We start from the raw sequence: 10,945 nt of genomic DNA on the forward strand, positions 1-10,945 counted from the left end.
CTAGATTATTATCTATCTCTATATCTCTATTCTAAGTCTTATAAGACCTTAGTTATTCTCTATACTTTATCTTAGATATTTACTAATATTTACTAATCTAAGATTTATATAAGCGTTTTTCTAATAAACTAGATTTATCTATTCTAAATTCTTATATAGGTAAGATTATCTAATTAGGCCTAGCGTATCACGTAGTATAATTAGATAAGCCTAGGTACTATCTATATTAAAATCTTTTCTTAGAAATATTCCTTTCCTTAAAAAACTTCTTAACTCTTTATAGAGTTTTTTAGATTATTAGATATATTATCTAATTCTTATAGATATAGATTTATATAGATTTACTATAATTTAGTATAATTTATATAATTTACTAATTTTTATACCGTATTTAGCTAGTAATAGTAATAATTTATAATAATCTATATAAATTAGTAATAATTATAATATAGTTTCCTAAAATCTCGACGCTCTAAAGTAATTAGTATAGAAATAGGCGCCTTTAAATAATCCCTATCTTATATACATTACTAATATATTAAAAGCTATTAATCTACTCTAACCTAGGCCGGGCTCTAATAATCTAGCTATATATTATTATAGTTATTACTTTCTATTATATATTACTTACGGTAGTACTAAATCTATAATATATAGTACTTATATAACTAAGAAGTATTATTACTTATAGGTATTTAAATAAGTTCGAAGAACTTTATATAGATTTACTTATATTAGTATAGATTACTACTAGGCCTCTAGTAACCTCTACTAATAAGAAGTATAGTACTACTAATTATAACGCCTTAGAGAAGGCTTTCTATAAGCTATATATCTAAGGTAAGAGTTACGCCTAGGAGTATAATTCTAATAAGATTTATAAGAATTTATTAGAATCTACTATAGCTATTATTACCGCGATTACTAGGTAATATTATTATTCTTAAATTATTATAGATTCTTACTAATATATATTAATCTCTATAATAGTACTAAAATCTCTACTACTTTGGACTTCTTTCTATATACTAGTAATGTTAGGACTTAGCCTTAGGCAGGACCCGACCTATATATACCTTAGCTAACAGGGTTAGGAGGTGACGTGAAGGGCGGTAAACAGTCACGTGCTAGATAGATCGGCGTCCCTTTATATATATACTCTCGGATTCCTACTAAAAGGGTTCGGTAGTAATTCGTTCTATAATAGAATACACCCTATTATTCTATCTAGCTACACTACTATCTAACTACCCTATTCTTACATTCGAATTACTCCCTATATAGTACTATAGTTAAGATAGTCTAACTAGAACTAAGAAGGTCGACACGATCCACTATAGGGATAAGTAACACTACATTAAATAATAGGGATCCTCCATAATTGGTATTAAATCCGGCCGTTCTTAATAGAGAAGTAGAGATATCCGACCGAATCACGGAACTTTCTAATAAGGAAATAGTAGATATACTAAGTAACTTTCTATAATAGGAAGCTGGACAACGAGTCGTGGTAGAGCTATACGAGGAATCGCAACCATTAATCGCCGAACTATAGGAGCATATTACTAATCAAGCCCGAGAGATATAGATCCTTAAAGAATAGACTAAACATACGAAACTCCTCGCAAAACGACGAGAACTTAACGAGTCTCTTAAAAGACTACGCGGAACGATAGTAGGTAGACGACTTCCTACACTAATTTAGGCGGAATTAGTTCACCTACTATTAGAGTTACGATAATCCACCGTATACCCGGCCGCTTCGTTACCGATTTACCCTACTCCTTCCTTAGGTATACCAAAACCTAAAGATCCGACTATATTTATAGGGAAGAACTAAAAGGAGTAGAAAGATTAGAAGAGAGACTACGAGAAGTACTTCCTTAATAACCCTATGCTCTTTTCTACCGAAGTATAATGCATTTTATTCGGAGAACGTTACTTAGGTTTATAATCCCGCGATTAATAGGATAGATAGAAGGAAGTTAAGCTACTATCGGCGACAACCTAGGAGCATTTAGCTATATTTATACTAAATACCCTCGGAACTAACGGAGAACGCGAAAGAAAGGCACTATCTAAGTTAAGAAGCGTGGCATAACGACCGAACTAGACACCTACTTAACTACTATAATACCTATAAAACCTCTAGGATAATATCCCTATACTATAGGAAAATATTCGTATATTCTAGTTTCGCGAAGTACTACTCCCGTTAATCCGCGAAAGATTAGGAATAGTATTATTAAGTTTTAACTATCTACACGAATTAGAGGAGAAAGCTAACGAATACTACTATATCCTTAAGAAACGCGGCTCTCTAGGTAAAACCGACGAACCCTATACGGGTTAGAAACGAGGTCGATCGAATACGTTCGATTAAGAGTAACCTTACCACGATTAACGCTAGAAGAGCGTAAATCGGGGTAGAAACGCGTTAAGAGGACACCGAAACAATTAAGGTGGTGGTTCCTAACGCGGAAAAGGATAAGGCACAGGCTTAAATATAACGCCTATCGTAAAATAGTAGGATCATAGCGCACTTTATTACTATAAGTGTAGAGAAAAGGGATATATTTCGCCTAACTATAAGAATCCGAAAAAAGAATAGGCTAGTACGCGAGATCTAACCGCGTTCTTAGCTAAATCATATATACTTAGAAGGAGCCGCAGCGCCTTCCGGCGAGTAAAGACCTAATATTACTAAAAGTATCGTTACCTATAGTAAATGGTAATAAAACTATATAGGCCCTCGTGGATACTAGTATAGAAGATAACTATATTTCGTCGATTCTTGCTAAGGAGTGTAGATTATTATACGATCTCGGTAAAGTTGGCCGAACTATCGTAGTTAATGGATATAAAGTTAGAACTTTAGGTAAAACTATAACGAATTACGAAGTTCATAACTTAAAGATAATAAAATAGTAGATATCTAATAAATTTATCGTGGCTAATATTAGCTAATAGAATATAATTCTAGGGATGCCTTAGCTTAAACGCCTAAACCTAATTCTCGATTTTTAGAAGGAGATATTAACGTTCCGTCGACATCGCGGTAAATTATACTAGTAAGTCGCAACCATTAGTAAGGAGGCATAGAACCTTGCCGTGCGGACCTAATCGTCGCTAATCTACCTTATATCCCTATCGATTATCGACGAAGACGAAGAGAATAGTAATAATCGGGGTAAAGACACGCTACCCGACGTATATTCGTAGTACACGGATATGTTTTCGGTAGGAGACGCGTTACTCCTCCCCGACCATAGGCCGTATAAGCTAAAGATTAAGCTCGAAGAGGGAGTAGACGTCCCTTATAGTCTACTTTATCTACTTTCGAGACTAGAACTTAAAGTTCTTTATAAATATATTAAAGAATATCTCGGAAGAGGCTAGATACGTTATAGTATGTTATTAGCCGGCGTACCTATTCTCTTCGTGAAGAAGAAAGACGGAAGTTTACGTCTATGCGTCGACTATCGAGCACTAAATACGGTGACTAAGAAGAATCGTTACCTATTACCGTTAGTTAGTAAATCTTTAGACTAATTAACGAAGGTAAAGTACTTTACGAAGCTAGATTTACGAGATATATATTACCGGCTTCGAATCCGTCGTGGAGATAAGTGGAAAACCGCATTTCGGACTAGATATAGTTATTTTAAGTATACTATTATGCCGTTTGGGCTAATAAATACGCCAGGAGCGTTCTAAGGATACATTAATACTATACTTATAGGATTACTTAATGTAATCTACGTAGTTTACCTCGATAACATACTAATTTACTCCGATAGTATGTAGGATCATAAAGAATACGTGAAATCGGTACTAAATCGTTTAAGATAGTATAAACTCTACGTAAAGTTATCTAAATGTAAGTTTTACTAATAAGAAGTTGGGTTTCTCGGCTTCATTGTAATACACGGCGGCCTTAAAATGGAGCTAGAGCGTGTTAAGACCATTATGGAATGGCTAGAACCTACTACTATACATTAAATTAGGACGTTCATAGGTTTCGTAAACTATTATCGTAAATTTATTATAGGTTTCTCACGAATTACGGCGCCGCTTAATAAACTCATAGAGAATGGCGGTAAAATCCCTATAGGTGGGCGAGTATAGCGCAAAGCTAAGTTGGTCGAGATATAGTTAACGCCGGAAGCGCGAGATACGTTCCGATCGTTAAAGAATTACTTTATAACTACGCCGATTCTTAGGTATTTCGATCCCGAGAAGTATATTCGGGTTAAAATAGACGCATCTAGATTCGTAATTACTAGAATTATTAGTTAACCGTATAAAGATGTAAAAGATAAGGTGTAATAGTACCCGGTCGCCTTCTTTTCCTATAAAATGACGGATATAGAGACGCGTTATAATACGCACGACTAGGAACTACTTATAATTATTAAGAGTTTTAAGCAATGGCGACATTATTTAGAAGGCTCTATATATTAGATTAAATTATTATCGGATCACGTAAATCTACGTTACTTTATATCGACCAAGGTCCTTAATCGCCGATAAGTATATTAGGCTAAGTAGATGTTAATATTTAACTTTAAAATCTCATATAAAGCTAGAAGAGAGAATAAAGTAGATCCTCTATCATAGCGTGAAGATTACAAGAAATCGTCATAGAATAACGTAGATAGTCGGTGTAATTCAGACTATGCTATACTATAGATACTAAAAGACTAGTTATCTAATAGAGTGCTAGAAGCTAGGACACTTTCGGCGACTCTCCGCGGGAATTAGAGCGGGCATTAAGTAATCTAAACTAACATCTAAGAAACAGAGTAAATCCTTAAAGACTTGATTAAATCTACCTAGAATTCCGATATATTAGTAAAGAAAGTCATAAGCATAAAGGGAATAGCTATAGAACCGCCGTGGTTGTTAAGGTGGGAACGACGATCGGACGCGATCTACTTCTAAGGCCGACTCTACGTGCCGGAGGGCGGCTTATAAATCGATGTTTTAAGGGAATAGCACGATTACGCATTAGTAGGATACTTTAGCGTTATAAGGATAGTCGATTTAATCCGAAGGACGTACGACTAGCTAGGTCTTTATAAGTATATAAAGGACTACGTAAAAACGTATAACGTTTGCTAGTATACGAAAGTATATAGACACTTACCATATAGCGAATTAAGGCCATTGCCTATGCCAAATAAGGCATGGAAAGAATTATCGATGGATTTTATCATAGATCTACCCCTAAGTAAGTGTCTTAGATATATTTATAATAGTTTACTCGTAGTTCTAGATAGATTTATAAAGATATTATACTATATCCCTATAAGGAAGATAATCTAAGCACCGGATCTTATAGATATACTACTTCGTGACGTAGTTCGGCTCTACAGTATACCGAACGGTATAGTTTCGGATAGAGGTCCGTAGATAACGTCCAAGTTTTAGAAGGATTTCTACTATACACTAGGAATTAAGCGGAAACTTAGTACCGTGTTCTACCTATAAATAGATAGGTAGATAGAGCGGTAGAATTAGATAGTTAAGGCGTATTTACGCGTATATTACAACTATAAGTAAGATAACTAGGTAAGGTTGGTCTATGTCGCGGAATTCGCGTATAATAACAGCCGATATACGTTAACCCACGTAAGTCCGTTCGAAGTAAACTTTGGTCGAAACTATAAAGCGTAGTTTATGGGAACTTAGTGCAAATTAGAGTAGCCTAACGTTAAGGCGACGGAGATTACGATAGAACTATTCTAAACGTAAAGAAGCGTTATAAAGTTATTATAAGATACTATAGATTATAGTAAATTGCACTATGATAAGGGTAGAAAGCCCATGATCTTTAATGTTAGAGACAAAGTTTTACTAAATAGTAAGAATATTCGTAGTATTAGGCCGAAGAAGAAGCTTAACTATACGATAATAGGTCTATTTAAGGTTACTCGTGTAATTAATAACCAGGCGTATAAGTTAAAACTCCCTCCCACGTTAAAGATATATAATATATTCCATATCACGCTTCTCGAGCCATTCTATGTCTTATCGTTACCGGATCGTTCTAAATAGATATTATATAAAGTAGTTACGTAAGGAGGTGCGGATATCTACGAAGTTAAGTAGATACTAGGCTAATAACGTACCGAAGATGGCACGTAGCTATATAAAATTCGTTAGAAAGGGTATAGTCCTAACGAAGATACTTAGGAACCCGTAATATACATTAGTAAAGCAGCGATATTAGCGTATAAGTAGCGATTAGTAAAGGAAGCCGCGGAATCGTAGAGAATTATACTAAAGTACGGCGATTCGATATTTTTTAGTATAGTTTGGCGCTGAGGACGGCCGCCTAAAAGGAAGAAGGTGAAAGAGATATAGATCTTTAAAACATTCTAAGGAATTAAGGAACTTCCTTAGAAAGTTCGAACTTAGAACTTTAAAAAAAATTAACTAAAAAAGAGACTTAGAAAAGTGATTTACTAAGAGAAATGGACATCGAAAATCGGTGCCAATCGGTATAGATCGGTATAGATTACTAAAGAGATTAAAGAAGTTATTATTAAAGAAAGATAAAATTAAGAAAGCTAAAATAAAATACGAAGATCTATATAGATCTATACGAACTCGTACTAATCTATCTAGAAGAAGTAAGATTACTTTAAAATTAAAACTAAAAAAACTAAAACGCTAGATAAAAGAGATATATTAGTACCGATCGGTATAGATCTAAACCGATTAAGTCGGAGTAGGAGTAGAAGTACTAATTACCGCGATGGTTATATCTAATTCCTTCTACTAGTTCTTATTTAGTATAGTATAGAGCTTTATAATATAAGTCTCCAGCCTTTCATTCCGATACTATAAATTCTATATAGCGCGCCTTATAGCTATAAACTCCTCTATAGAAACCTATAGAGCGGCGGAACCCGGGATAGAGAGGGACGGACCGGCGCGGGCACGCTAAGAATTATATAAATCAGCGAAAAGATTTAACGATCGGTATAGAACCACATACCGTTAGTATAGAAACTTCTAGATTAGAGCTATCTTCCCTAAATTTACGGCTCTTTAGCACGCGCGAGGAAGGAACCTTAGCCTTTTTACTAGAACCTTTTCTAGGAATTCTAATATCACCAGTATATAGAAAGAAGTCCGAAGGAGCAGAGATTTTAGCACTATTATAGAGATTAATATATATTAGTAAGAATCTATAACGATTTAAGAAAAACGATATTACCTAGTAATCGCGGTAATAATAGCTATAGTAGATTCCGATAAACCCTTACGGATCTTATTAGAATCGTACTCCTAGGCGTAACCCTTACCTTAGGTATATAGCTCGTAGAAAGCCTTCTCTAAGGTGTTGCGATCGGTAGTACCACGCTCCTTATTAGTAGGGGTCACTAGAGGCCTAGTAGTAATCTATACCGATATAAGTAAATCTATATAAAGTTCTTCGAACTTACTTAAATACCTATAAGTAATAACGCTTCTTAGTTATATAAGTGCCGTATATTATAGATTTAGTACTGCCGTGAGTAATATACGACGGAAAGCGATAACCATAATAATATATAGCTAGATTATTAGAGCCCGGCCTAGGTTAGGGTAGATCGATAGCTTTCGACATGTCGGTAACGTATACGAGATAGGGATTATTCGAAGGCGCCTATTTCCGCGCTAATTACTTTAGAGCGTTAAGATTTCGGGAAACTATATTACGATTATTATTGATTTATGCGGATTATTACGAATTATATTATTACTAGCTAAGGACGGTATAAAAATTAGTAAATTACGCTAAATCGTACTAAATAGTAGTAAATCTATATAAATCTATGTCTATAAGGATCGGGTAATATATCTAATAATCTAAAAAACTCTATAAAGAGTTGAGAAGTTTTTTAAAGAAAGGAATATTTCTAAGAAAAGATTTTAATATAGGTAGTACCCGGGCTTACCTAATTACATTACGTGATACGCTAGGCCTAATTAGGTAATCTTACCTATATAAGAAGTTAAGATGGATAAAATCTAGTTTATTAGAAAAACGCTTGTATGAATCTTAGATCGGCGAATATCGGTAAGTATCTAAGACGAAGCGTAGAGAACGACTAAGGTCTTACGAGACTTAGGATGGGGATATAGGGATAGGTAACGATCTAGGTCGCTAAGGGCAGCTTCCTAGAGGGAAGGGATAATTATTAGGACTTAGCCTTAGGTAGGACCCGACCTACACGTACCTTAGCTAATAGGGTTAGGAGGTGACGTAAAGGGCGGTAAATAGTTACGTGCTAGATAGATCGGCGTCCCTTTATATATATACTCTCGGATTCCTACCGAAAGGGTTCGGTAGTAATTCGTTCTATGATAGAATACACCCTATTGTTCTATCTAGCTATACTACTATCTAACTACCCTATTCTTATAAGTAATATTAAAATTTCTAAAAAAGGTTCTAGTAAAAAGGCTAAGGTTCCTTCCTTACGTATACTAAAGAGCTATAAATTTAGAAAAGATAGCTCTAATCTAGAAGTTTCTATACTAAAGATATATAGTTCTATACTAATTATTAAATCTTTTTACTAATTTATATAATTCTTAGCGTACCTACGCTAGTCTATCTCTCTCTATTCCGGGTTCTACCGCTCTATAGGTTTCTATAGAGAAGTTTATAGCTATAATAATAATAATAATAATAATATTAGTAAACTAGGTAGAGTACCACTCTATAGGCGCATGCCTCCTCTAGTCTAAGCTACTATATAAGAAGAAACCTACGAATAGGAAAAACTCCCTTATATCCATAACTACGCTCTATCTATCCTCTCGTTCTTTATATATATATAGCCCTAGGGGCTACCTATAGGCCTATAGTCTATATTATAATAGTTTACCCTTAGGTAGCACGTATAGATATGGAGATTATTAGTTAAGGGCTACCCTTAACTAATAATCGCGGTTCTCCTAGGGTTCTTCCGACGTATACCGGGGTTCTTCTAGTATATATTAGGCTTCTTCTAGTATATATACGCGGGTCTACTAGAACTAGGGGAGAGAAAGATATATAAGTATCTATCGGGCGACGTCCTTAGAGTACTTATTAAGCTATCGCGTAATATTAGAGGTCCTCGTTATACGGACGAGGGCTTATCTTAGGGTATAGAGGCTAGAGTACGTCACGAGGTAGTAGTATATTATACCTCTCCGGCCGTAGTCCTCGTACTAGGGAGATATATCTAGGACGCCTCTCTAGTAGAGGTAATATAGGAGACCTATAGCGCCTATTCGGGCTTAGAGGAGTATAGATACTTAGGCCTTCGTTAGCCCTTTATATATCTATTTACTTAGTTCCTTCTAAGGCCCTCGGATCTATTCTAGATATCTATTCTATTAGAAGGCCTACTAGGCTTTAAGTATCTCCCTCTATTTATTCTAGATCTACGACTATATAACGCGGCTAAGCTTCTTAGGGCTCTATTAGCTCGGGACGGTATCCGGGTTATTTTAAACCTTCTATATAGTCTAGCTCGAGTCCGCCTCTATATAGTATTTATATTATACTTAAGTTTATTCTATAGTAGGGAGGGCCTAGTAATATACGCGGATACGTGTACGTAGTATAGCGAAGGTATATACCCTATCTTCTCCACGTTCTTATACTTATTATTTAGTAAAGTATATAAGTCTCTATATCTAGTAGAAGTTCTATATACTTATTACATTTATCTCGCGTTAGAGAAGTATCGTGTTAGTAGCTTTATATATACCGGAGATAAGGCGGAGTATATAGTTTTATATAGACTTAAGCTTTACCTACTAAGCTTATATAAGGGCCGTATACTAGTACTCGTATCTATATATAAAGGCTAGGCGTGCTAGGGAGACGTATAGCTATCTCGCCTTATCCCGGGCTATTCCCTATATAGATACCGTAATCTAGCGTATAGCGGTTTCTACCTAGAGGGCTCTAGAGATAGCGTATGCTACCTATGGTCTCTATTTTAGCTTATTATTAATTATAACGCTAAGTGCGCGTATACTCTATACTAGTAGTTCTATAAAGGCGTTGATTTAGGGGCGACGTGCCCCCTCCCTAGTAGTCTATCCTCTATAGTAGTTAATAAAGTATATAAGCTAGTATTTTTTAGGTGTGAATTTTACTCCGTGGCGCTTTATCTACTAGATGCATTTCTCGTGGTCTCGTTCGAGTCGTGTATATATTCTACTAGTACTACTATCGACTATAAGGAGGTATATATTATCCGCGTATCCGACTATCTCTATATATTCTATTCTCTAAAGAAGGTCTACTATAAAGAAGAGGAAGAGGATTAGGGAGATAGTACTCCCTTACGGGATACCGTATACCGTCTCCTTATATTTACTTTAGTATCTAGAGATATATATTTAAGTAGTCCTTTACGCGAGGAAGGACTATATAAATTATATAATCTACTTAGGTATTCGCCTTATCCGGAGGTTATAGATAAGTCTTATATAGTTTACCTTATTAAACGCCTCTACTATGTCTAGGGAGAGTAGCGTAACGACTCGTCCTTATTTCTATATAGTCTAGATAACCTTAAGGATATATTAAATAGCTATAATTAGGGAGCTTCCTACCTTCGCCTTCTAGTTTACTAGGAGAAGGCCGTGTACCTATACTACTATACTTATCTTCTTAGTAATTATAGCTTCTAGTACCTTACTAAGGTAGGAGAGGAGGGCGATCGGCCTCTATCCCTTTAGCGTATTTAGGCTCTTCCCTAGTTTTAGAAGTATAACTATATATATAGTTCGGAAGCTCTATAGATAGTATCCTATACGGGCGCACGCTCGGAATATATAGCCTATAATTAGTAAGGTCGCCTATATAGTCCTCTTAAGGCATCGATTCGGAATTCTATCTAGCCCGGGCGCTTTATTATTTAGGAGTGTCTTAATAGCGCCG

The sequence above is a fragment of the Pseudovirgaria hyperparasitica genome, assembly GCF_010093815.1.
Source record: "Pseudovirgaria hyperparasitica strain CBS 121739 unplaced genomic scaffold EJ05scaffold_4, whole genome shotgun sequence".
NCBI classification, from domain to species: Eukaryota; Fungi; Ascomycota; class Dothideomycetes; order Acrospermales; family Acrospermaceae; genus Pseudovirgaria; species Pseudovirgaria hyperparasitica.